Here is a 27,353-nt window from a genome sequence, read left to right as displayed (position 1 = left end):
TAAACATTATGCAAATCTGAAAAAATATTCAACAAACATGCGTAAAGGCATTTCAACAACGGCATTTCAACAAAGTTAAGAGTTTTAATTTTTTTGTTTTTTTACGCCAATATTTTCCTTTTTACTGAAAATTACGTACGACGGAACCGCTTTAAAAAGACGGGGTCAGGGCGGGCGGACGCTAATTTTTATGAATAAGGACGGAGGAACGAGGCCGGAAGGCTACAGGTGGCTGACGGAGGACACACCGGCAAAAAAGGTAAAGTGCCCAGCTCTGCATTTTAGGAATAAAACCTACTTCTTTTAATGTTGGTCATGTAGCTTGTATTTGAAGCTCTTATTGTTTGTCTTAAAAAGTACTTGATTGATAACCACTGTTCTAACATTCGTGATTGTATATTTCATGTTTTAAATGCTGTAAACGTTGTATTTAATTCTGTGATTATTTCAGTTTTTTTTTAATTCATATTGTTTGTTGTAGCGTCTCAGAAACAAAAACAGATCGTGACAACCATAGTATAGGCATAGTATGAGAAAAGTTACTTTGTGTTGCAACGCCTTTCGGGTTAATACTCTTCAGATGCTCTTTGCAACTTCCTGGTTTACAACTTTAAAAAGTATAACAAGCGAGAAGTCTCGAAGACCTTCTGATAAGTATTAAAAGAGAAAGCGTTCAAACAAACCACAACGGAAGACATTCAGACAGGATTAATGAGACACATTGTATTCGGGTCTCTAGTTTCACTGATAATCCCTAAACGAGTCTGTATAGCTTGCTCCGAAGAAATGCAGAAAACAAGTGAAACTATTAACTCACGATAATCTATACACGATAGCCTCTTTTTTCTTCTCCTAGTCCTCGTCCTCGTTCTCCTCGTTCTCGTTCTCCTCGTCCTATTCTTCTCTTCTTTTTCTTCTTCTTTTTCTTCTTCTTCTTCTCCTCTTCTTTTTTTGGGGTGGACTTGAGAAGAGTTTTTTTTTTTTTTTAAATCTTTATTTAGCCAAACAAGTACAAAACAGTATGTGTTAGTTAAACATACAAATGTACAACAGAGGAGAAAACAACAACAATGCCAGGGGTTTCACAAACATTCGAATAAATTAAAAGTTTTACATGTATTTATAGTCTTCAGAGCCTTTACGTTACAAGAGTCTTTTAATAGTTTAACATAGGAAACGGTATCAATATGAAAGTGTGAAAAAGTCGGTTTGTGATTGCTATACTTCACAAACTGCTATACTGCATTTGTGAATGAAATATTTAGCCCTAAGTATCAGCAAATTAATTATGAAAAAAGCATATTCGTTAGTACACTTCAGAAAAAAACAAAAACAATATTTTCCCACTTTAAAGAAAAGTCTTTATAAAGAAACAAACTGACAAATTTACTGAAGTCCTTCCAAAATGTCCGAGAGTATGAGCAGATCCAAATCAGGTGTTGAACTGTCTCTGGGTGGTTTCCACAAAAAGAGCAACTCACATCAATGTCCCTTTTAAACTTAGTGATGTAATGGTTGGCTGAATAATATTTGTGCAATATTTTAAATATTTCACCTTATTAGTGATCAAATATTTATTTGGAATGGACCAGACCCTTTTCCAACTGATGGTTGTTATAAATTGGTTCCGATATGACACTAACATGTGGAATAGATACAGCATTTTTCTAAAACAGAGCACGAATCTTTTTGTTAGAATTATTTTGTTGCATCAAACAAACATTACCAATCTCTGTCTGCAAAATACTGAGGAGAGAAACAGGATAATGTGGTAGGGAGTTATTTCTGAAGATCATTTTAACTCCAGTAGGTATTGCATCAAATAGAATGGCATATTGTTTTGGTGTAATTGGAAAATTATAAGCGTTTAAGAATTCTGAATAAGACATGAGTTGTCCATTGCTGTCAAATAACTGCCCAACCAGAATCACCTGTTTCTCCACCCAGGTAGGGAAATAAAGTGATTTGTTTTTATACAAAATGTCTTTGTTGTTCAATATTATATATTTATGGGGTGAAAAATTGTGTTTGTAAACAAGAGACCATGCCAATAAAACTTGCCTATGGAAAAAAGAGAGTTTAACTGGAATCTTATCTACGTTGTAATTGCAACCTAAAATAAAGTTCAAGCCACCAAATTTAGCAAAAATATATTGAGGAATAAAATTCCAAATAGAAACTGGGTTTTTAATAAAGTGTTTAGCCCAATTGACTTTAAATGTATTATATAAAGTGGTGAAATCTAACACATTGAGGCCTCCAGACTCTTTCTGATGTAATGTGAGCGTTTTTTACAAATAAAGTTAAAAAGCATGCGATCGATATCCTTACAAACTTTGTTATCCACATGAAGTGAGAGAGCAGCATAAGTTAAGAAAGATAAACCTTCCGTCTTAGAAAGTAAAATTCTACCTTTCAAGTTAAATCTCTTTGTAGCCATTGATTTAATTTAGTTTGTGTTTTCATAATTAGTGGAAGGAAATTTGTGAGCATTCTTATTTTTTCATCTTTATAAATGACAAGGCCTAAATAAGTTGCTTCTGTTTGGATCTTAATGTTACAAACACTGGGTTCAATACATTCTTTAACAGGTAAGAGTTGGCATTTATTTACATTTAGCGTCAAGCCTGAAGCCTTAGAGTATTCGCTTATGATACGAAGAGCAATAGGTACCTGATTGGCGTTTTTAAGAAAAATTGTTGTGTCATCAGCCACTTGGCTGATGACAACCTCTCTATCACAAATTTGTAATCCTTGAAGAGTACCATTTAAGATATGAGATGCCAAAATTTGAGTACAGAGTAAAAACAAATAAGGTGAAAAGGGGCAGCCTTGACGTATACCACGCTTAACACTTGTCAGGGTTCCGGGAGGACCCAGAACCAAAGCAGACTCTAAAAGCGTGGACTCAGATGGTGTTTTGAGCAAAAAGGGTTTATTAGAAAAAGTACGCAAGATCGACAAAGTGCAACTAAAGGCGCTGGTATGACAAAACCAGGAAAACGAGAACAACCAAAAACGCTTGCAAAAGGCAAGGAAAGAAATAACGAAAATTGCTTGTCGTAGAAGGACAAGATCACACCAATTCCAAAAAGTTCAACCGAGGGTAGCTTTAATAACACAAGATACAATACTTACTATGGCGAAAAACTTGAGCCAACAAAAGGAGCAAAATTGGTGAAGGCAGTCTTTAACATGCGAAAAGCTGTTTCTGCCTTATTATTCCAATCAAAGGGGACCTTAACGGACGTAAGCCGGGTTAAAGGTAGCGCCCTCTGGCTATAGCCCTTGATGAACCTTCAATAAAAATTGGCGAAACCCAGAAAGCGTTGCAATTGTTTTCTGGTGGTGGGCGTGGGCCAATCCACCACCGCTTGGACTTTAGCCGGGTTTGCTCTAAGATGACCCTCCTCGACAATGAACCTGAGAAATTGAACTGACTTAACGTGAAATTTACACTTCTCAGCCTTCACGAACAGACGATTTTCTAACAACCGCTGTAAAATGATCCGAACGTGTTGCTGGTGTTCTTGGAGGTTACAAGAAAAAAATCATAATGTCATCTAAATAGACAAAACAAAAAACGTTTATAACGTCTCCGAGTACATCATCAAACTCTGGAAGACAGTTAGTTAAACCGAACGGCATGACCAGGTACTCGAAGTGCCCCAAAGGAGTCTTGAAGGCCGTTTTCCACTCATCCCCCTCCTTAATGCGTGCCAGATGGTAAGCGCTACATAAATCGAGTTTAGTAAAAATCGTAGCGGACTGAAGAGGGGCAAAAGCGGAATCCATTAAAGACAGCCGGTACTTGTTCTTAACGGTGATTTCATTAAGACCACGATAGTCTACACATGGTCGTAGGGTCTTGTCCTTCTTATCTATAAAGAAAAAACCCCGCCCCTAATGGGGACTTGGAGGGCCTGATAAGACCTGCTGCGAGCGAATCGTCAATATATTCTTTCAAGGCTTGCTGTTCGCGCTGCGATATCTGATATAAGCGGGTTGTAGGCAGTGGTGAGTTGGGTATTATATCAATTTCACAGTCATAGGGTTGATGGGGAGGCAACGATTGTGCGCGCTCCTTGCTAAATACCCGACGTAGGTCATGATATATCTTGGGAATGTTGTCGAGACAAATCTCCTCTACTGTAATTTCCCGGGAAGGTTTACTGCCCTAGACAGCTGACCTCAGGCAGTGAGCATAACAAAAGGAACTCCAATTCACAATGGCAGGGCGGTCCCATGAGATGACCGGGTTGTGGGTCTTAAGCAATGGTAATCCTAAAACTACTGGTGCGGCTCGTATGGGCATGACGAAAAAGCGTCTATTCTCTACGTGATTGCCGGAAATTTTCAAGATCAAAGGCCCCGTGACTTGCTCAACCTCCGCCAGGAGTTGCCCATCAAGATCGTTTACCCGCTTGACCTCTTTTAACGACTCGACCGGACAACCTAATTCCTTAACCAAAGCCGGGTCAATAAAGTAATCATTCGCCCCAGAGTCAACGAGTGCGCGGATGACAAGGCCTTGGTAAGGGCCGATAATTTCTCCCTGGAGTTGGAGTCTGTTCCCTCGGAGAGCATCGACCTCAGTCTCTCCTTCTAGAGTCTGCGCAGAGACGATCTCACCCTGATCTCGGCGGTCACTGCTGGGCGGAGTGGCTGACTCACAGTTGCCCATACAAGTAAATGGCTCTGCTCGGCGTGGAGGTCTGGTTGGGCACGTGGAGACCCGATGACCCTGCTGACCACAGTAGAAGCAGGCATGCGCGTGGAACCGTCGCTTTCTCTCCATCAGTCCTAGACCTCCTCCTCCTAGACACACCTCCTGGAATTGTGTGGCGCTCGGGATGGCTGGATTGCGCAGTCTCGTGGTTCGGAGGCATCTGGTCGATATGGAACGACCTCGGCTGGGTATGGAGCTGCTCCCCTCCACGCTCCCGATGTCTCCCTCGAAGGCGGTTGTCCAGTCTAATGGCAAGACTGATGAGTTCCTCCAAAATCGTGGTATCATCATGGATTGCCAGTTTATTTTTCAGAGAGGAACTCAAGCCACGGCAGAAGATGGCACGTAACGCACAGTCATCAAAACCACTCTCCGCCGCCAAGATACGGAAGGCAATGGAATAGTCAGCAACTGACTGACTACCCTGACAACAGTCCAATAACTGACCTCCGGCCTCCTTCCCACAGACTGGATGGTGGAACACCCGCCGAAACTCAGCAAGGAAGTCCGGGAAGGAAGACCGAAGTTCAGGACGGGAATTGCTCATGGCCACGGCCCAAGAACTAGCCTGGCCAGTCAAACTAATCATGAAAGCCACCTTGGTGCTATCCTGGGCGTAAGTAAAGCGCTGCTGATCAAACATTAGACTGCAATGATGTATAAATTGACCGCACAACCCAGGTTCCCCACCATAATGAGATGGGTGAGGTAGGGGGTTTCACGGTTCCCACCCATGGGTGGGTACATCCCGGTAGGAAATGTGGGTGACGTGAATGTTGGCACAGCTTGGGGGCTTGGCTGCTCTATTCGTGTCCCTAACTCTCCTCGCCATTTGTTCAGCAGGGCTCTGTCACCAGCAGCAGCTCTGTCACCAGCTGTCCTTGGCTGGCCAGTGCTTTCATAAACCGATCCGAGTCCATGGTCAGATTATTCTGTCAGGGTTCTGGGAGGACCCGGAACCAAAGCAGACTCTAAAAGTGTGGACTCAGATGGTGTTTTGAGCAAAAACGGTTTATTAGAAAAAATATGCAAGACCGACAAAGAGCAACTAAAGGCGCTGGTATGACAAAACCAGGAAAACGAGAACAACCAAAAATGCTTGCAAAAGGCAAGGAAAGAAATAATGAAAATTGCTTGACGTAAAAGGACAAGGTCACACCAATTCCAAAAAGTTCAACCGAGGGTAGCTTTAATAACACAAGATACAATACTTACTATGGCGAAAAACTTGAGTCAACAAAAGGAGCAAAATACATGGCGAAAATATGAGAGAACATCTAGAAAATTCAATACTTGATGCTATGGTCATGAGCAAGCAGAGGAATAATCCGACAAGGAGCTGTCTTCTTGGCAGTGGTTAAATATTCCATTGATTAAGATTACGAACAGGTGCGCTGCAGGGGATCCACCTACTGCCCCTACCGGAGCAACTGGGAACAACAAAAACAAAACATGACCACAACAAGAGCAGACCATGACAACACTAAACCTCTGTGTCGTGCCATTTTTAATCTTAATAGAGCCATTTGCATTAGTATATAAAGCTTTAACACTGTTGCAAAAATAATCCCCAAAGCCAAATTTTTTCAGAGATAGAAATAGAAAGTCATGCTCAATTGTGTCGAATACTTTATAGAAGTTTAAAAAGAGGATAAACACATCACCAAGGACTAGGTCAGAGTAGTCGAGAATATCAAAGACAAGCCTTACATTATTAGAGATATGTCTGTTCTTCATAAAGCCAGATTGCGTCTCATCTATAATTGTGTCTATTACGTCTTTTATTCTTTTCGCGAGTATCAAAGCCATAACTTTGTAATCATTATTCTGCAAACAAATAGGTCTCCAATTGTCAATATATAGCGTGTCTTTGTTGGGTTTAGGAATTAATGTTATGAGGCCTTGAGTAAAACTTGGGGCGAGGGCACCATTCTCAATACCTTCCAAAAATATTTGTAATAGAAATGGAGCTATCTGATCTGAAAAAACTTTGTATAACTCTGAAACCAAACCATCAGTTCCAGGTGATTTGTTATTTTTAAGAGAAGCAATGGATTTCACAACTTCCTCAACAGTTAGGTGACTGTCACAAAGAAGTCTATCTGAGGATTCTATGATTTTTGTATTTCTCACTGAGTCCAGAAAGTGGAGTGCTCTCTGCATTATAGTTTGAACCATATAAATTTGCGTAAAAGTCACCACAGAACCTAGAAATTGTTTTTGCATCATTTGTGATTGTACCATTGATTTTTAACTGATGGATTGTGTTGATTTTTGAGTGATGTTTTTCTAAGCAAAAAAAAAAAAAAGCAGAGTTCTGCTCACCTTTCTCAAGCCATTTTTTCCTGGACCTGACGAAGGAACCCTCAGCTTTACAACGATAAAGTTCATCCAGTTTATGTTGGAGTTGTCTTAGTAGTGATTTATCTTCTTCAGTGACCTGTTTTGGGGGTTGTTGGTAGATTGAGGTAATTTGAATTATTAATTGTTCTTCTGTTACTACCCTGGTGTTTGCCAATTTAGCTCCATAATTTCTTAAAAATTGACTTGTCTCAAACTTAAACAATTCCCAGTTTGCACCATATATGCCCTCACTTACAGCCTTGTTAAAAAATGTATTAATCAGTTTTGCAACTTCAGATTTTACTGCAGAATGCTCTAAAAAGATAACTATTTAATTTCCAATATGATGATCTTTGAGGATTGTTTTCAGAAGTGAAGAGTTGTGGTTGAATGTATATTGCCCTATGGTCAGTAAGCGGTGTTGTAAGAATATCGACCGTAACTCTGTCTTCAGGCCAGTTGTTGGATATCAACCAGAAATCAATGCGTGACTGTCTAGAACCTGAGCAGTTACTCCAAGTTAAGTCCATCATCAGGAAACTTCTTTCTCCATATATCTATAAGACTAAATTTTTCCAGAAAATTTTCCAGTTTTACATAATGTGATGAATTTTGTCTTATGGGCCATCTATCCAATGCATTATCTAAAGTAACATTAAAGTCTCCCCCTATTATAAGGTTGCATTTGGATATTTAGAAAGCCAAAGTGTTAATTTGGTTTCTAATGAATAAAGTAATTTGTCATTTTCATGTTTGGTATTATAACCATACACATTAATTGTAATAAAGATAGAATTCCCACAATTAATTATAAGGCAAACATAATGACCTAAAGAGTCACACTCCGTAAGTAAAACATTACCGCAAAAAATACCTTTCAGTGTTGTGACACCAGCAGATCTTACAGAACCATGTGAGAACCATGTATCTTGGTTAACCCACTGGGATCTCCAGAAGTTTACATCTGCAGCTACAGAATGACTCTCTTGAAAAAAACAAAAGTCAGTTTTAGATTTCTTGGCAAATAAAAATAAGGCTTTATGTTTACAAAGATGTATTAAACCCCTGGCATTAAGGGATACAAATGACAATGACATTAAGACAAACAAACAAAAACACAAACACTCCAACAAGTCAAGATTAAAGATTAGAAAGTAGTATATGACAGTAAGGGACCGAGCACTGCTACCAGAATACCAAAATACAACCTTGATAAGAATTAACATAAATGCAATTGACTGAAAATCCAGCTTTCACAAACCAGGTGAAAAAAAAACCCAGCCAGTAGGAAAGCAAAAGTATAGAATATAAACAATATGAATATTTAACCTGAGTGAGAACTTAGAAAAGAAAAACAACTTTAACTTGCATCTTAGTGGTAAAATAGAATTTGTAATGGAGGTCAAAAAAGATACAGACAGTCAAAAGAATGGGGGAAAACTAACAGTAAAATTGGTGATAAAAGTGATCCTAAACAAAACCTCGCATGCAAAGATTGGACATTTGTAGAGCGTCACTGTCCTTCCAAAATACAACACTTAAACCTTTGGATAACAAAATATGACTTTGCTGGCCAGCTTAAAAAAAGAAAATAATAATAATAATAATAATAATAACAATAATAAAGGATGGCGAAGGCCTGTGTACACTTGAATTCTGGGTGTGTGTATGTTTGTGCAAATCGGTTGTGAAACCCTGTGTGAAGTGTGTAAGTGAACAGAGTGATTGCGAATTGAAATACCACTAGGTATTTTATTCCATATAATTAGTATAGTATAATTAGTAGTATATGTAGTAGGATAATGAACAGCAGACTGGTGTGGATGCAGAAGCAAGAATTCTCCACCTGAAAAGGTTGTAGTGAGAATGACCACAACAGGAAATTTGAATTGCTGTCCTACTGATAAAAATCCAGTTTTTAGAACACCCTAGGTGTTAGCAAGCTGGACCAAATCGTCTATACAATGGGAAAATAGGTAATAAATTTAAATCATAAAATGCAATGTAAGGATTGGAAGTTTGTTGTAAAACAGGATCCTGATAAGATCCAATATTTAGACGCATGGATAGCTGAACACGTTTTTAATCCATCCATCCATCCATTATCTATACCGCTTATCCTCACAAGGGTCGCGGGCGTGCTGGAGCCTATCCCAGCAGTCTTTGGGCAGTAGGCGGGGGACACCCTGAATTGGTTGCCAGCCAATCGCAGGGCACACAGAGACAAACATCCGCACTCACAATCACACCTAGGGGCAATTTAGAGTGTCCAATCAACTTACCATGCATGTTTTTGGAATGTGGGAGGAAACCGGAGTACCTGGAGAAAACCCACGCAGGCACGGGGAGAACATGCAAACTCCACACAGGGAGGCCAGGGCCGGGATCGAACCCACGACATCTGAACTGTGAGGCGGACGACGTTTTTAATGGTTAAGTTAATTACATATAAAGTAGCCGTGTTACAGGAATCAATCATATAGCAGAAGCGTTTAATGGGCAAAAAGTAAGAAACGAAGATAATGTGACTTGAGCGGCAGCGCAGACATCAAGGAGGGGCACCTGGGCCCTCTGCTCCTTTCTTGTCTGACCCTGCGACAAGGCGGAACAATTCTTGTTCATTATTATAACATTTGGTTGAAGAAGAGGACAAAGTAAGCAAAAATAAACTACGGATGTAGAAACAACAAGTCAAATATTTGGGACGCAATCTTAGTTTTGGAAGTATAATTGTAGTGGGGAATAGAAAAACAAAAACAAAATGCAATTCTCCAGGCTCCAAAACATCAAACAAATGGGTGGATGATGTCACTTTTTAGGTCTAACAAATTGTTGTTGAATCTGGGTTCCAAATTATGCAGGAATCATTGGTGAAAAAATGTAATAGTGAAGACCTCAAATGACATCACCTTTAAGGTAGACCAATGAAGCAGGAAATTTTTTGTGAAATAAAGAAAATTTTAGTGTTAAGCACAGCATTATCTTAAATTATTGCGACCCCTTATTCAGTTGATAGATTGTAAAGGTCATTTTTCGACCTCAGTTTTGGTGCGGCAAGATAGACACAAAATGAAACTAATTCTTTCGAATTGGACGGTGCATTGCCGCACTGTGGAAGAACAGTTATTGCAGCATCCATTGCTGTACAAACAAATGCAGCAATGGATGGGTGCCTCAGTTTCCAGTTGTTGTTATTTAAGTGCAACCATAGTTTTGTTCCATCCCCTGATTTTGAGAGTGCCACGTGCAGTCTCTGCATTGTTTTAACAAAGGACCATGATCTTTTTATCACTAGCGAAACATTTACCTTGTATGTATTGAGACAACGTCTAACTAAAGAGACGCACGATGTTAAACCCAGCCACATTGTTACTATTTCCTGAGGACATGATAGCCACACTGTAAACACAAACATTCATATTACTCAGAAGTATTGTGTTGAACTAACTCACTCTTTGATAATTTGTTCTAAACACTCATTTTAATTAAGTTGTTAGTAATTCCTGGCAAATTAAATTAATTGTCTTGAGTTTACATGTCTTAAACAAATTAAATATTTAGAACTTCTGGATTTTTTTATGGGGAAATGCTATCTATCCCTTTGGAACTTCACATTTTTATTGTTTTCCTGTTACAAAAACATTTATTGCATGCAATAGCTGATATATCCTTGTTGGCATACCGGTTTTTAAATATAAAATTATCAGAAAGTAAATGAGGTACACTGTGTGAAGCACTTTGATTACCAAAGGTAGGTGCGCGCTATACAAGTGTTAGCCCTTGTAACCATTTAGCGCTATAAACTCAAAATAATTAAGTTGGTGGTAGTACTGTGCACTCAGAATTGATAGTTTGTTTACACGTAAAGAGTTCAAGTTACGTTTACTTATCATTTCTAAGGCAACGAGTTTCCATATTTTTTATTTATTTATTTGTTATAAACTGAACTTCTTGATTTTTACAGTGCATGTGTTGGCAGAAATAACTCGAGTTCTCGCGTTTGCCACAATGGCGATAACCTTTGCATGGTATTGGAAGAATTAGAGGCATGGTAACATCAACGGGCAAGCCAGTTATGCGTGCAGAACTCTTACCAAAGCTTTTAGACACAATACAGCTGGCACACACACTCTGGCTGTCTGCAAGTGTGCAACACACACATCAGGCACAGACAGTGTGTCCCATGGGAACACATTTGAGGTTAAGACAGCTACAGACCCAGCTACAGGATAAACACATGTGTTAGCAGTGAAAGACATATGAATTTACACAAGGGCATATTAAATGGCATGCAACAACAGAGTCCTGAAGCAGAACAATAACTTTAAATAATAAAAAAAGAATAAATAAATAAGATAAAATAAAACACTGGTGCGACATTACCAGGTGACATCTGTGTTTGGCCAAACAGATTACTTATTTTACCTAAATATCCATATGAATGGGCTGCTGAGTTGAATGATCCTAATGAGTCAACATTATACGACTTATGACTTTGATTCTGATTCCAATACTTTCTGTAAGGCATGCTTGTAGGGCATGCTTGTCATGTGCAAGACACAGTATACTAGGTAACTTGAGACCAAGTAACACTTTACCACATTATCTATTTCATCTTATTCATATTTTTATTTTTATTATTATTATTTTTTTTTTAATTGAACCGAAGTAAGGAGAAAACTATTGTTTGGTCATCATAGATGCTTTTTCAAAATGGCTAGAACTATTCCCTATACCAAACATTCAGACGCGTTAACGGTGGCAAAAGCACTTTGCAGGGATATCATCCCCAGATATGGCATTTTTTAAAAAACGTTCAATGATGGTGGTACCCATTTTGTTGACCAAATTGTGGAGAAAATAGGAGTGATGGTTCACATTGATCTGAGAATCTTGGTGCTTACCACCCTCGAAGTGCTGGATTGGTGGGAATAATTAATGGGACAGCAGAAAATAGACAGAGATAATGCATTAATATAACGGGAAGTACTTTTCATAATAAGATAACGCTTAGACAATGTGTACACGTGAAAGACATGGCAAGTACTTTTCATGATGGAATAACGCTTAGACATGTATGCAAACGGGGTAGCAAGAGAAGGTTACATTTTTCTCAAACAGTAATGAGACAAAACACACACACACACACACACACACACGGAAGGAACATCTGTTGGCATTTATGGCGTACTTTCAGTAGACCAAATACCAGATGATAACACGCCACTCGGCGACGCAATACTGACAGACATGCAAAATAGTGAGTGAACCTTTTGGGAAAATAACTGGGTAATAGGAAATGTTGAATCATATGTAGTAAAGAAGGTGACACCATCCTTCCATAAGGCCTGTTTACGTGGGTAGCAATTAAGAGTTGTGGGCCTTGTCACGTCTCTTTGTCACGTCTTTTCAGGGGGGAAGGATGGTATAGATTGTGGAACATTGCTTTGCTGCATATCGATGTCGAGCATGTGACTTGTATAAACCGTAATTCAGTCAATCAGTTTCCATCTTAACACACAAAAATTTGTGAACCTGCAGTATGAAATACGGACTAAATGTAAAAACAATGAAGCGAAAATGAGAAAGGATGGGTATGAGGACGTAGACTTTTGGAGAGTGTTGGCGCAAAAGCGTGAGAAAGGGCCAAGAAAGTTGGACAAGGTGTTGTTTCATAGAAAAGAGGACGATGAGACGGGGCCGGTGGCAGTGAGGGGGCAGGTTGGGGGTGACATGGAACTGGCTGAAAAAATCAACGAAATGTAGAATTGACTTAAAGGATTTGCCATTGGGGACGGGATTCACGCTATTTGTCGATGGGTCATCTAAAAAGGATGTTTTGGGGAAAACATGGACTGGCTACTCTGTTGTTACGAAAGATGAAATTCTAAAAGCAGAATCACTGCCGTCGCATTATTCTGCTCAAGCTGCTGAATTAGTTGCACTAATAGAGGCATGTAAATTATGCCAGAATAAGGATGTTACAATTTACACTGATAGCCAATACGCATTTGCAACAGTACACATCTTTGCACAATACTGGCGCAATAGAGGCATGATTACATCGACGGGAAGAGCAGTGACACATGCTCAATTACTCCAACATTTGTTAGATGCCGTACAATTACCACGCAACATTGAAGCTTGCAGAGAGGAGCACGTGGATACACTTATCACATTGTAAGAAGGTCATTTCTGCTGATTTCTAAGATAGTGACGAAACATGTTCCTCAAACTGATTTTGGCTGGGAAATGCAACAAATTACAGGTGTGATAGTTCAACATAACAATTGGATGTTATTGGTAGAAAACGCTGCAAGTCGAGTCAATTTTAGTTGCGTTACGTGTCTAGGACCGAGACTGTTATTACGTATCATACCTGCGAAAATAGATCACAATTGTCTTATCTAAGTTATGACCAAAACAAATCTGAATTCCACTTGCACTTCCTGGGATTCAATTTATCCGCTGGCAAGGGCTGTGCGGGATAAACCTATATTTTCTGCAATAGTTGCAAAAAACAACTTTTCTTGTATGAATTTCACCGGTACAGGCCCAAATTTGGGGTCGATCAACGCCGCCTGGTGTGACACCTGGTGCGCCCACCTGCGCTTGGATGCTACACCTCTCATTCCGCGCAGTGACGTGTGGTGGTGGTGTGTGGTTATATGACACATTGAGAAATGCTTCAAGAGTTTGTGCACTGTCATTGCTCTTACCTGTTACTATTTTTCCATCTACTGTAGAGGATATCCAGAGGGCAGCTCTGACGCACATTCCGCGAGACGAGTTCTTTAGGAGTCGGCGTAGTGCTTCCTGGAGGGATGGAGATCCGACCTATATTGATGCTATTGGCGTCCCTCGAGGTGTACCAGATGAGTATAAACTGGTTGATCAGATTGCAGCTGGTTGGGAGTCCATTTTTATTTGGATCATGCTGAATAAAAATGTTGACAGGATCAACTGCCTCCACTACAATGTGCAGAAACTGGGCAACTATACTGAAGCAGGATTTTTTGCTATCAAAGAACAATTGGCAGCCTTCTCTCTCATGATGTTCCAGAACCGCATAGCGGTTGACATGCTCCTGGCGGAAAGGGTGGGGTGTGCGCCATGTTTGGCGACCGGTGTTGTACATTCATACCTAACAACACGGCCCCGGAGGGGTCCCTCACCAGGGCCATCGATGGCCTCCGCGTTCTCAACCAGAAGATGAAGGAGCACTCTAGAGTGGACACGTCTCTTTGGACGGAGTGGTGGGAAAGAACATTTGGTAGATACAAGGACTTGGTTTCCTCTGTCCTGGTTTCTGTTGCTGTGTTTGCAGCTATCCTCACGTTGTGTGGGTGTTGTTGTATTCCTTGTCTTAGAGCACTGCTCAACCGGTTGATCACTACAGCTATTGCACCTACGACGTCCAAATTGAACGATGTTTATCCGTTATTGCTTTATCGTACAGTTGAGAGTAATGATGACACTGATGACACTTGTTTTGATGCTCCTGTTGACATTTCGCTTTCTCTTCCAGATCTCTTTCCGGGTCTTGGAGATCATGAGTAAATTACATTGACAACCTCGGGTGTAATTACATTTGTTTTCATGAGAGTGATTCAGTAGATTAAAGCCTTTGTGGAGGGTCTATTCAATGATATGAGGATTGTGCAAATGTAAGAGAAACAGGGGGGAATGTGATTAATGTTGTATATAATGATTCGGGTGTTGGATTTTTCAATCAGATTTTTCAGGTTTAGTTTTATACTATAGTTAGTTTTATATTATATAAAAACAGGGGGGAAATGTAAGAATAATAATGCATTTTATTATTCATGTTGATTTTTCATGATTAAGCCTGTTAGTTTTGTAGGTTTAGTTTTATACTATACACGAATAATGATGTATTTTATTATTCATGTGTTTGATTTTTCTTGGTTAAGCCTGTTAGCTTTGTAGGTTTAGATTTATATAATATAAAAACAGGGGGGAATGTAAGAATAATAATGCATTTTATTATTCATATGTTTGATTTTTATCATTAGGCCAACTTGCTTGGTGTGCTTTGCTTTCACATATGTATGTTAATGGCTCACACACACACACACCCCCACCCCCACACCCCCCCTCCCCCCACACACACACACATAGACAAAACAAGTTCATAGTGTTCCAGCTGCTTTCACTCCCCTTGCCCTTAGAGCTGGAACACCTTTGTAATCAGGGACACCAAAGAAAAATAAAAAGAGAGGGGGCGCAGGAGGGCGGAGGGTTTTAGGAACTGTAATCGTACACTTCCCTGCGCTCTCCTTGCAAGTAAAAAGACAATTTTGTTGTAGAGTGTCTTCTCTCCTCATTGTGTACATTGTTTACTAATGTCTCACTTGGTGTGAACCTGATAGGAAACCTCTGAGCCCTTGACGAATCCGCGGCAGCCCACAAAGTAGGCCTTTTTACCTTCCTTGCGAGCCTTTTCAATAATGGGCCACAGCATACTCCGACGTTCTCGATTTTCTTTAGAAAGATCTTCAGCAAACTGGATAATGACTGCCCTGGGTTTGTTGTTGTTGCTTTGGTGTTTGGGACCAAGGCGGTGTACAATGTCCACAGTATTGGGCAGGCAGGTCTTGTATTCTGGTAACACTGCTTGGCAGATCCCAATGATGACTTTCCCCAATTCTTCTCTGTCTGTTTCTTTCACTCCAAAGAGCCTGAGGTTCCACCTCTGTGAATACCTCTTGAGTTCAACAATTCGTTTTGGCACGCTTCGACACGGACTTCCACTTTAGAGACTTTTGCTTCTAAATTGACCACTTTTTCTTTCACATCTTTGATTTCCTCACATACGAAGTCCATAGTCTTCTTAAGACCTTCCATCTTCATAGGAAGAGAATCTGATCTGGCATTGATTCGCTCCGACAAACTGGCAATACTGTCCACATTTTCTGCATGCCGTCTTTCGTGCATAGCTTTCTTTGGCACTGGAGACTTACTGGGTGTGAGAGGAAGAGCTGGAAATTCTTCATCCATATCTTCTGCCAATGAAACAGCCAGTGAGGCAGTGTAGTCATGGCAATTATCGATGAGAGCATTGCGAGCCGCTCTAACGGTGCTGTTAGCATTAGCTTCCCTTTGGCGCTTTCCAATGGCCTTTTGCTCTCACAAATAGGTGTGATTTCGTTATCTTTTTGGGCGCAACAGCTTTATGTTGTCTTAAATAAAGCTGTATATGTCTTGAACGAAGTCCAAATTTGTTTTCCACCGTGTTATAATCTTTCTTCTTGCAGAGCTCGGTAGTAAGCGTCTACTTACTCGGCCACCTTGGAACGTTCCTTCTTCTCCTCTTCTTCTTCTTCTGCTTCTCCTTCTCGTCCTCGTCATCATCATCGTCATTATTATCCATCCATCGATTATCTATACCGCTTATCCATACAAGGGTCGCGGGCAGTGCTGGAGCCTATCCCAGCTGTCTTCGGGCAGTAGGCGGGGGACACCCTGAATTGGTTGCCAGCCAATCGCAGGGCACACAGAGACAAACAAACATCCGCACTCACAATCACACCTAGGGGCAATTTAGAGTGTCCAATCAACCCAGAAAACCCACGCAGGCACGGGGAGAACATGCAAACTCCACACAGGGAGGCTGGAGCCGGGATCGAACCCACGACCTCTGAACTGTGAGGTGGATGTGCTCGTCATTATTATGATTATTATTATTATTATTATTATTATTGTTAATAATAATAGCCCGAGCAGCGAAAGCTGCAAGGACCCTATTGTTTTAGCAGAAATTCTTATTAGGGCCCAAACAGCGATAGCTGCAAGGACCCTATTGTTTTCGTAGAAATTCTTATTACTAGGGCACAAGCAGCGAAAGCTGCAAGGACTGTATTGTTTTCGTAGAAATTCGTATTATTATTTAGGGCCCGAGCAGCGAAAACTGCAAGGACCCTATCTTTTTCGTAGAAATTCTTATCCTTATTACTGTTATCAGGGCCGAGCAGCGAAAGCTGCAAGGACCCTATTATTTTCGTAGAAATTCTTATTATTATTCGGGCCCGAGCAGTGAAAGCTCCAAGGACCCTATTGTTTTCGTAGAACTTATTATTATTATTAGGGCCCGAGCAGCGAAAGCTGCAAGGACCCTATTGTTTTCATAGAAATTCTTATTATTAGGGCACAAGCAGCGAAAGCTGCAAGGACTGTATTGTTTTCGTAGAAATTCTTATTATTATTTAGGGCCCGAGCAGCGAAAGCTGCAAGGACAATATTGTTTTCGTACAAATTATTATTAGGGCCCGAGCAGCAAAAGCAGCAAGGACCCTATTGTTTTCGTAGAAATTCTTCTTCTCATTATTATTATTAATATTAGGGCCAGAGAAGCGATAGCTGCAAGGACCCTATTGTTTTTGTAGAAATTCTTATTATTATTATGGCCCGAGCAGCGAAAGCTGCGAGGACCCTATTGTTTTCGTAGAAAATCTTATTAGGGCCCAAACAGCGATAGCTGCAAGGACCCTATTGTTTTCATAGAAATTCTTATTATTATTTAGGTTCCGAGCAGCAAAAGCTGCAAGGACCCTATTGTTTTGTTAGAAATTCTTATTAGGGCCCGAACAGCGATAGCTGCAAGGACCCTATTGTTTTCATAGAAAATCTTATTATTAGGGCCCGAGCAGCGAAAGCTGCAAGGACCCTATTGTTTTAGCAGAAATTCTTATTAGGGCCCAAACATCGAAAGCTGCAAGGACCCTATTGTCTTCGAAGAAATTCTTATTATTACGGCCCAAGCAGCAAAAGCTGCAAGGGCCCTTTTGTTTTCGTAGAAATTCTTCTTATTACTATTGTTATTATTAGGGCCCGAGCAGCGATAGCTGCAAGGACCCTATTGTTTTCGTAGAAATTCATCTTATTATTAGGGCCCGAGCAGCGAAAGCTGCAAGGACCCTATTGTTTTAGTTGAAATTCTTATTAGGGCCCGAACAGCGATAGCTGCAAGGACCCTATTGTTTTCATAGAAAATCTTATTATTAGGGCCCGAGCAGCGAAAGCTGCAAGGACCCTATTGTTTTAGCAGAAATTCTTATTAGGGCCCAAACAGCGATAGCTGCAAGGACCCTATTGTTTTCGTAGAAATTCTTATTATTAGGGCAAAAGCAGCGAAAGCTGCAATGACTGTAATGTTTTCGTAGAAATTCGTATTATTATTTAGGGCCCGATCAGCGAAAACTGCAAGGACCCTATCTTTTTCGTAGAAATTCTTATTCTTATTACTGTTATCAGGGCCGAGCAGCGAAAGCTGCAAGGACCCTATTGTTTTCGTAGAAATTCTTATTATTATTAGGGCCCGAGCAGTGAAAGCTCCAAGGACCCTATTGTTTTCGTAGAACTTATTATTATTATTAGGGTCCGAGCAGCGAAAGCTGCAAGGACCCTATTGTTTTCCTAGAAATTATTATTATTAGGGCACAAGCAGCGAAAGCTGCAAGGACTGTATTGTTTTCGTAGAAATTCTTATTATTATTTAGGGCCCGAGCAGCGAAAGCCACAAGGACCCTTTTGTTTTTTTGTAGAAATTCTTCTTCTTATTATTATTATTATTAGGGCCTGAACAACGAAAGCTGCAAGGACCCTATTGTTTTCGTAGAAATTCTTCTTCTCATTATTATTATTAGGGCCTGAGCAGCGAAAGCTGCAATGACCCTATTGTTAGGGCCCGAGCAGCGAAAGCCCGAGCAGCGAAAGCTGCAAGGACGCTATTGATTTCGTAGAAATTCTTATTATTAGGGCCCGAGCAATGAAAGCTATAAGGACCCTATTGTTTTCATAGAAATTCTTATTATTATTAGGTCTCGAGGAGCGAAAGCTGCAAGGACCCTATTGTTTTCGTTGAAAATCTTATTATTATTACTAGGGCCCGAGCAGCGAAAGCCCGAGCAGCGAAAGCTGCAAGGACGCTATTGGTTTCGTAGAAATTCTTATTATTAGGGCCCAAGCAGTGAAAGCTGCAAGGACCCTATTGTTTTCGTAGAAATTCTTATTATTATTATTAGGTCCCGGGCAGTGAAAGCTGCAAGGACCCTATTGTTTTCGTAGAAATTCTTATTATTATTATTATTAAGGCCCGACCAGCGAAAGCTGCCAGGACCCTATTGTTTTCATAGATATTCTTATTATCAGGGCCCGAGCAGTGAAAGCTGCAAGGACCCTATTGTTTTCATAGAAATTCTTATTATTATTAGGTCCAGAGCAGCGAGAGCTGCAAGAGCCTATTGTTTTTGTAGAAATTCTTATCATTACTAGAGAATGCAATTCCTGGAGAAATTGCGTGTGAAGCCAAAGGAAGCTCCGCAGAAACTGCGGATTGCTTTGTAATGAAGTTGAATAAAGTGTAATAGTTGGATGAAGTGACACTGAATAATGTTGAATGATGCCGAATGAAGTTGATTAAAGTGGAATGAAGTGGAATGAAGTTGAATGAAGTTGAATAAAGGTGAATGAAGTTGAATGAAGTGAGAATGAAGTTTAATAACGCTGAAGGAAGTGGAATATAGTTGAATGAAGTTGAATGATCGCGAATGATGTACAATGGCCTGGAATGAGGACATAAAAAGCAGAAGGGGAGCAAGAAAATAGGAAGTTAGGAAACACTTCACTTCCGGGTCACTTGGGTCAATTCCGGGTGACTTATGGGTACACTTGGGAAACTTCTGGGTCACTTCAGGGTCATTTGGCTCACTTCTGGTTAATTTCCGGGTCATTTGAGTCACTTCCGGTTCATTTTCGGGTCATTTGGGTCACATCCGGTTAATTTCTTGGTCATTTGGGTCACTTCCGGTTCATTTTCACGTCATTTGGGTCACTTCCGGGTCACTAGGGGTCACTCCCTAAGATGGCCGCCGCACTGGGGAGACCTTGGGGTGAGTATCCCCAGTCTAGCTAGTGTCTTTGTCCAAGATGGCCGCCGCACTGGAAAGACCTCGGGGTGAGTATCCCCAGTCTAGCTAATGTCCCTGCCCTACTGGGGAGAAGTCGGGGTGTGTATCCCTACTCTAGCTAATGTTCCGGTCCAAGATGGCCGCTGCACTGGGGAGACCTCGGGGTGAGTATCTCCAGTCTAGCTAATGTCTTTGTCCAAGATGGCCGCCGCACTGGGAGATTTCGGGGTGAGTGTCCCCAGTCTATCTTATGTCCATGCCTAAAATGGCCGCCGCACTGGGGAGACCTCGGGGTGAGTGTCCCCAGTCTAGCTAATGTCCCTGCCCAAGATGGCCGCCGCATTGGGGAGACCTCGGGGTGAGTATCAGCAGTCAAGCTAATGTCCCTGTCCAAGATGGCCGCCGCACTGGGTAGACCAAGGGGCAATAACACTGGTCTACTGGAAATGAATGGTGAATTTTTGTGGATTTTTTAAGTGTGGAATGTGTGGCATGTACGAATTTTGGTACTGTTGAAAAGCTAAATGTGAGTTGAATGAGTTGAATGACTTGAATTTGTGGAAATTGGGAAGGTGTAAATGTGAAAAGTTGAACATTCCAATGGGAATGAATGGTGAATAGTTTAATTTTTGTGGGTTTTTTAAGTGTGAATGAGTTGAATGTGTGGAAAGTAGGAATTTTGGGGGTGTTGACAAGCTGAATGTGAGCTGAATGAGTTGAATGACTTGAATTTGTGGAAATTGGAATGGTGTAAATTTGAAAATTTGAACGTTCCAATGGAAATGAATGGTGAAATGTTTAATTTTTGTGGGTTTTTAAGTGTGAATGAGTTGAATGTGTGGAAAGTAGGAGTTTTGGGGGTGTTGAAATGTTGAATGTGAGCTGAATGAGTTGAAGGACTTGCATTTGTGGAAATTGGGAAGGTATAATTGTGAAAAGTTAAATCTGACAATGGAAATTAATGGTGAATAGTTGAATTTTTGTGGGCTTTTTAAGTGTGAATGAGTGGAATGTGTGGGAAGTACGAATTTTGGTGGTGTTGAAAAGCTGAATGTGAGTTTAATGAGTTGAATGACTTGAATTTGTGGAAATTGGGAAGGTGTAAATATGAAAGTTGAACGTTACAATGGAAATTAATGGTGAATAGTTGAATTATTGTGGGGTTTTTTTCAGGGTGAATGAGTTGAATGTGTGGGAAATAGGAATTTGGGGTATGTTGAAAAGCTTGACCAATATGAGTCGAATGAGATGAATGTTGTGAATTTCAAATTGGAATGGTGTACATGTGAATTGTTGAACATTGCAATGGGAATGAATAGTGGAATTTTGTGTTTTTTTTACAGGTGAATAAGTTGCATTTTTGGGAAATAGGAATTGTGGGTGTGTTGAATAGCTTTACCAATGTGAGTTGAATGAGTTGAATCTTGTGAATTTTAAATTGGAATGGTGGAAATGGGAAAGGTTGAAATGCCATTGGAAATGAATGGGTTTTTGGGGGGTGAAAAACTGGGAATTTGGGGGAAACTGTACATTTTTTTAATAAAGAAAAAGGACACCCGGGTGCCGTGAATTTTTGGAATACATTGAAGTTGGAATGGCGAGAATTGGTTGAAAAATGTGGAAATAGAAGTACGCCAAAAAAGTGCGAGGAAGAAGAAGAATTAAGTTGAATGGTGTAGAATAACATATATGTGAACGAAAACTCATTAAACTTTGCACACACATTGGGCCTGGTGAAAAATTTTATATTTTAAAGTCGGCATACTCGAGTAATCAAAAATGGGGTCCCCAAGAGCCCCTCGGTTTTGTCATCCAAGGAAAGTCCCGGTAAGTTTGACCTACGGCTATGAAAACTGGGAGGCACGTCAGACCTCAGACCTACAAAAATTCTTTGGTCCCCATGCCCAAACATGTACAGGAAGGGAGTTATGAGTATTTTAATGTACAATTTTGGCCCATTTGTGCAAAATTGCAGGGGTCATACATTTGCCCCCTAGTCGTAGACGGTTCACCCGATTGACTTCAAATTTGGGTTGAACCATCTCAACACTTAGGACAACAACAGGGCCATATATTTTACGTTTTCGAAACACTATATGACGGGGGCGGTGCATCTAACTTTGAGTTTCATAATTCTCTCTTAATGAAGTATTCTGGGTTGTATGTTTCACATCGAGCTACGAAAATTTGGTGATATACGTAACAGCAGAAGACCTACAAAACTGTCTTTTATAGCCATGTGCTAAACCTTACAGGAAGTCCTCCATTTTGGTTTTACTTTGGAATTTGTCGCAATGTTTTGGCCTGTGGTTCATGAAAGTCATGCCTCAATAAGTTTGACCCATGGCTACGAAAACTGGGACGCACGTGTAGCACCCCCAGACGTACAAAAAGTCTTTGGTACCCATGCCTTAACAGGAAGTGAGTTATGAGTTTTCTCAAGTAGAACGTTGGCCCATTTGTGCACATTTACAGGGGTCATACATTTGACCCCTAGTCCGAGATGGTTCACCCGATTGACTTCAAATTTGGGTTGTAACGTCTGAACACGTGGGAGAACTATAGGGGAAATTATTTTTCGTTTTTGAAAGATAAAAAGTTATTGAAAACTTTGTGTTTTCCAGGAAGTGAGTAGTAAGTATTTGAAAGTACAACTTTGGACCCCTTGTGCACATTTACAGGGGTCATACATTTGCCCCCAAAGTCCGAGGTGGTTCACCCGATTGACTTCAAATTTGAGTTGTACCATCTCATCACATGGGACAACAATAGGGAAAATATTTTACGTTTTCGAAATACTATATGACGGGGGCTGAGCATCAAACATTGCGTTTCATAATTCCTTTTTAACGAAGGATTCTGGGTTGTACGTTTCACCTACATCTATGAAAATTTGGTGGTATATGTAACAGCCTAAGACCTACAAATATGTCTTTCAAGCCATGTGCTAAAACTTAAAGTAGGTCAACCATTTTGAATTTACTTTGGAATTAGCAACTTTTTGTGACTTTCATAGTGGTCATATTTTAACGAACTCCTCCTAGAGCATTTATCTGATCGTCTTCAAACTTCGCATGCTTCAACTAAAGATGTTTAAGATGAAAAGTTATTGAAATCATTTTATTTCGCTGTCCAGGAAGTGAGTAATGAGTATTTGAAAGTAAAACTTTGGACCATTTGTGCACATTTACAGGGGTCATACATTTGCCCCCAAGTCCGAGATGGTTTACCCGATTGACTTCAAATCTGGGTTGTACCATCTCATCACATTGGAAAACAATAGGGAAAAATATTTTACGTTTTCAAAACACTAGATGACAGGGGCTGTGCATCAGACTATGAGTTTCATAATTCCTTTTTAACGAAGGATTCTGGTTTGTACGTTTCACCTACATCTATGAAAATTTGGTGGTATATGTCACATGGGACAACAATAGGAAAAAATATTTTACGTTTTCAAGACACTATATGATGGGGGCTGAGCATTAAACTTTGCGTTTCATAATTCCTGCTTAACGAAGGATTCTGAGTTGTACGTTTCACCTACATCTCTGAAAATTTTGTGGCATATTTAACAGCCTAAGACCGACAAAAGTTTTCAAACTTTCTGTGTTTCATCTAAACATGTGTAAGGATGAAAGTTATTGAAAGCTTTTTATTTCATCGTACGCTGATGCCATGATGAGGCACTATAAAAAAAAATGATGCCGACATTATTTATGCTTATTAACCTATGTGCACGTACCCCGATTTGCAATGACCCCGACTTGCAAGTACCTCAATTTGGCCAGGGTTGCGAGGGCCCGTTATAGTTGCTCGCAGCTCTGGTTATTATTAGGGCCTTGCAAGGACCCTATTGTTTTCGTAGAAATTCTTCTTATTACTATTATTATTAGTAGGGCCCGAGCAGCGAAAGCTGCATGGACCCTATGACCCTATTTTTTTTTGTAGAAATTCTTATTATTATTATTAGGGCCCGAGCAGCGAAAGCTGCAAGGAACCTATTGTTTTCGTAGAAATTCTTCTTATTATTATTATTATCCATCCATCCATTATCTGTACCGCTTGTCTTCAAAAGGGTCGCGGGGCGTGCTGGAGCCTATCCCAGCTGTCTTCGGGCAGTAGGCGGGGGACACCCTGAACTGGTTGCCAGCCAATCGCAGGGCACACAGAGACAAACATCCGCACTCACAATCAGACCTAGGAGCAATTTAGAGTGTCCAATCAACTGACTATGCATGTTTTTGGAATGTGGGAGGAAACCGGAGTACCCGGAGGAAACCCACGCAGGCACGGGGAGAACATGCAAACTCCACACAGGGAGGCCGGAGGCGGGATCGAACCCACAACGTCTGAACTGTGAGGCGGACGTGCTAACCAGTCGACCACCGTGCCACCTATTATTATTATTATTATTATTATTCTCCGTAAAGGCTTGAGTTTTTGAGGCACTAAACGTGAACGAAAACTCACCAAACTTTGCACACACATCGAGCCTGGCGACAAATTTGATATTTTGAAGTCTCAATACTCGAATACTCAAAAACGGGGTCCCCCAAGAACCCCTCGATGCTTTCATCAAAGGAAAGTCCCGGTAAGTTTGACCTACGGCTATGAAAACTGGGAGGCATGTGTTGTACCCCCAGACGTACAAAAAGTCTTTGATATCCATGCCCGAATATGTACAGGAAGTGAGTTATGCGGACTCTCAAGTAGAACGTTAGCCCATTTGTGAACATTTACAGGGGTCATACATTTTCCCCCAAGTCCGAGATGGTTCACCCGATTGACTTCAAATTTGAGTTGTACCATCTCATCACGTGGGACAACAATAGGGAAACATATTTTACGTTTTCGAAACACTATATGACGGGGCTGAGCCTCAAACTTTGCGTTTTATAATTCCTGCTTAACGAAGGATTCTAGGTTGTACGTTTTACCTACATTTGTGAAAATTTGCTGGTATATGTAGCAGCCTAAGACCTACAAAAATGTCTTTTATAGCCATGTGCTAAACCTTACAGGAAGTCAACCATTTTGAATTTCCTTTGGAATTGTCAAAATTTTTGGTGACTTTCACGGTGATCATATTTTAACGAACTCCTCCTAGAGCATTTATCCGATCGTCTTCAAACTTTGCATGCTTCATCTAAAGATGTTTAAGATAAAAAGTTATTGAAATCTTTTCATTTTGTTGTCCAGAAAGTTAGTAATGAGTATTTGAAAGTACAACTTTGTACCATTTGTGCACGTTTACAGGGGTCATACATTTGCCCCCAAGTCCGAGATGGTTCACCCGATTGACTTCAAATTTGGGTTGTTCCATCTCATCACGTTGGAAAACAATTGGGAAAAATCTTTCACGTTTTCGAAACACTCGATGACGGGGTCTGAGCATAAAACTTTGTGTTTCATCATTCCTGTGTTTCATCTAAATCTGGTTAAGATGAAAATTTATTGAAAGACTTTAATTTCATTGCACGCTGTTGCCACGGCAATGCAATGTTTATGGCGGAAAATGATGCAGTTTTTGAGTGTCTAAACCTGTGAAACTCGTGAAAATTTTGCACATACATTAGACATGGCATACAAATAAAAAACTGTAGACATTTCATGTGCTTGTTTAAAAAAATGTCACTCTACATCCCTCTACACATTTAAGGAAGCATTCACGGTTCTACATTTTACTTAGGTCTGTGACAATTTGGAGACATCTGTAACAGCCCAAGACCTACAAAAAAGTATCCTATAGCCATTGGCTAAATCTTACAGGAAGTCCGCCATTTTTACTTATTTTGGAATAGGGTGACATTCTTGCCATTTTGGTAAAGGTCATACTTTAACAAACTCCTCCTAGACATTTTATCCAATCGTCTACAAACTTTAGGTGTTTCGCCTAAACATGCTGAAGGATGTTTCACCCTCCACTTAGGTGGCAGTGTCGGATTGATTGTCATGCCTGCGGTGCTAGATGAAAGCACCTGCCGTTATTTGGCTCAGTGTCACTATCCCAACGGATGAAAGCAGACGTGCGTTCTACGATGTTGGAGAGCCGTTCCTTTGATTATTGTAAGTGTTTGCCTGATGTTTATTTGACACTCCTGACACTCCTGTATTATTGTCATCTTTATGCCCGCAATATCTGTGTATTATTTTAATTACGCTTAGTGATGAGCATGTTACCCTGCTGTTAGTTAGATGATAGCTAGACCACTACTGCTGAATGCAGGAGGTTTACTGTTAATCTGTTGCAGTTGTCAAGGTTGGTAGATTTATATTGTTTTTCACATCCTTACTATTGATTTGTTTTGATGGAGGGCTTCCTCATCTGTCATTAAAAACTCATATTGACATTGAGGAGTGTCATCCTTCAATTAGCTCTTCTTGCCTATAGAGCTACTCCTCTTCAGAATGGGTACAGCCCTGCTGAATGAACTACACATGGGTCGTCGCCTGAGGACAACACTGCCAACCATCCCTTCGCAGTTGGACCCGGCACTGCCAGACAGTGTCACGCTCGCTCAAAAGGAAAGGGTGAAGAGGATGTCGGACATTTAAAACTACAATAAACGTCACAGAGCAAAACCTCTGTGTAACTTGTCACCAGGAGAACAAGTGTAGGTGACAGATGCAAAAACACCAGGCACTGTTATCCGAAGTCACGCGACGCCAAGATCTTACACAGTGGACTTACCACAGGGAACAGTGAGACACAATCGCATGCATTTGATTCCTTTACATTCACCTTTGGATGAAAAGTGTAACAAAAAGCAGAGTGAGTCAAATGTACCTTCAGAGCAGGTGAAACAAATATCAAGTGTTCCTCCTGTTTCTCCTGTAAATACTGATGTTGTGAAAACTAGATCAGGAAGAGCCATTATCAAACCTAAAAGGGTAGATCTGTAAAGAACAGTTAAAACCATACATACACAGAATGTTCATAACCGTGGTATTAAGAGTTAATGTTTTGTAAAGAAATACAAGCTAAGTGTTTAATGTTATATGATGTAATTGGTAAAGCAAAAAGAAAACAAAAGTTTAACAGTTGATTTGCACCAGCTACAAGTGTGAAACAAACAAAAAGTATTTGATTTGTTTTTTAACAAAGGGAGATGTGTCAACAAAATTACAGTAGACTGAATTATCTTGTTGGTTATACTGAACTTTGGTCACGGACCAGACGTGATGTATTGGACATGCACTGTGGCGAGGCAAGCAGTTTGAGTATTGAAGAAAAGTAAAAAGCTACCGATAAGTTCACAGTTGTCCCACGTATTATTTTGTTCGATCAAAGAACACGACAGTGTCCACTAGTATAGTCAAGCTGTGGAATGTTGCCGTGGAAACAGAAA

General features: G+C 40.4%; 1 protein-coding gene, 1 long non-coding RNA gene and 1 pseudogene across 3 annotated transcripts in view; 2 read left to right on the top strand and 1 right to left on the bottom strand.

Annotated features, from left to right (window-relative positions):
- Positions 1-975, bottom strand: part of spdl1 (spindle apparatus coiled-coil protein 1) — a 67,274-nt gene extending 66,299 nt beyond the window's left edge. For both annotated transcript variants that reach the window (XM_086024188.1, XM_086024189.1), the window contains exon 1: positions 818-975. The gene's annotated coding sequence lies outside the window, so the exon portion shown is untranslated. The remainder of the gene's footprint in view (positions 1-817) is intronic.
- Positions 207-27,289, top strand: LOC147152414 (uncharacterized). Its single transcript, XR_015085787.1, has 3 exons — positions 207-259; positions 25,934-26,070; positions 26,396-27,289. It is a non-coding gene; the product is annotated as an uncharacterized LOC147152414 (long non-coding RNA).
- Positions 12,832-15,282, top strand: LOC147152415 (uncharacterized; annotated as a pseudogene).
- Positions 27,290-27,353: the final 64 nt, after the last annotated feature.

Source organism: Filicampus tigris, chromosome 2 (assembly GCF_054856515.1).
Source record: "Filicampus tigris isolate MCC_2025a chromosome 2, RoL_Ftig_1.0, whole genome shotgun sequence".
Lineage (NCBI taxonomy): Eukaryota > Metazoa > Chordata > Actinopteri > Syngnathiformes > Syngnathidae > Filicampus > Filicampus tigris.
The sequence above is the reverse complement of the archived record's forward strand: the minus strand, read 5'-3'. Positions and strand labels throughout refer to the sequence as shown.